Below are 1139 nucleotides of genomic sequence, written 5' to 3'. Positions count from 1 at the left end.
CATGATGTCATCATGTCAGTTTATGTTGTGAAGGCTGCATGATGTCATCATGTCAGTTTATGTTGTGAAGGCTGCACGATGTCATCATGTCAGTTTATGAGTGGACCTGTCATTAAATCAGGCAGGGGGGGGGTGTTATGAAAAATATTTCAGTCAGTTTTTTTTCACTTTAACCCATGCATTACTGTCCACTGCTGTGCTGACGATGTACAGCTGTACGTGCCTTTCACAGTGGGAAACTGGGCCAACTTGCCTAATTTGGAGGCCTGTCTGTCAGAGATCAGGGGTTTGTTATCTAATAATTTCCTGCTCCTCAACGTTGACAAGACTGATTTAATCATCACTGGACCAAAAACATTCCATGGATTGTCTCAAGTTTTTACCCTGCACATTCATAAGATCATTAGATGTCAAGAAACAGTTTAACCTGGTGTGTGGTTTGATCTGGTGCTTTCTCTGTACTTCCACTTAAAATTAGGAACTAGGACCGCCTTTTACCATCTTAGGAACATCACCAAAATCCAACACATTCTTTCTGTCAACGATGCTGAGGTCCTCATCCACACGTTTGTGACTTCACACATTGATTATAGCAACTCTCTCCTCTCTGGACTACCCAGGTTTGAGATGTTTGCAGATGGTCCAGAGTGCAGCTGCCTGTATTTTAACTCATTCTAAGAACTGTGACCACATCACCCCCACACTGTCATCCCTTCACTGGTAGACCTGTCAGGCTCAAGCTGATTTTAAGGTTTGGCTGCTCACCTACAAGGCCTTAAATGGCCTGGTGCTTCATATCTCACCAACCTGTTACATCCTTATGTTCCACCACAATCTCTCAGATCTGAAGGTACTGGTCTATTAATGATTCCTAAAGCCAGAAGAAAGACCATCAGTGAACGTGCCTTCTGTTTTCATACCCCAGTGTCCCTCAGGACATCAGGCTCGTTCTGTTCAGGTTTTTAAAGCTAAACTAAAGACACACCTGTTCAATCTCTCTTATTTCTCTTTAATTTATCTTTTAATTGTTTTTATCTGTTTTCTGATTTTATCTCTTGCTTTTTATGTTTTTATCTTTTCTGTGATTTTATCTCCTGTTCAGCGCTTTGTTTGAAGGCGCTTTACAAAAAAAGTTATTA

This window comes from Austrofundulus limnaeus, unplaced genomic scaffold (assembly GCF_001266775.1).
Source record: "Austrofundulus limnaeus strain Quisiro unplaced genomic scaffold, Austrofundulus_limnaeus-1.0 Scaffold638, whole genome shotgun sequence".
NCBI classification, from domain to species: domain Eukaryota; kingdom Metazoa; phylum Chordata; class Actinopteri; order Cyprinodontiformes; family Rivulidae; genus Austrofundulus; species Austrofundulus limnaeus.
The sequence above is the reverse complement of the archived record's forward strand: the minus strand, read 5'-3'. Positions refer to the sequence as shown.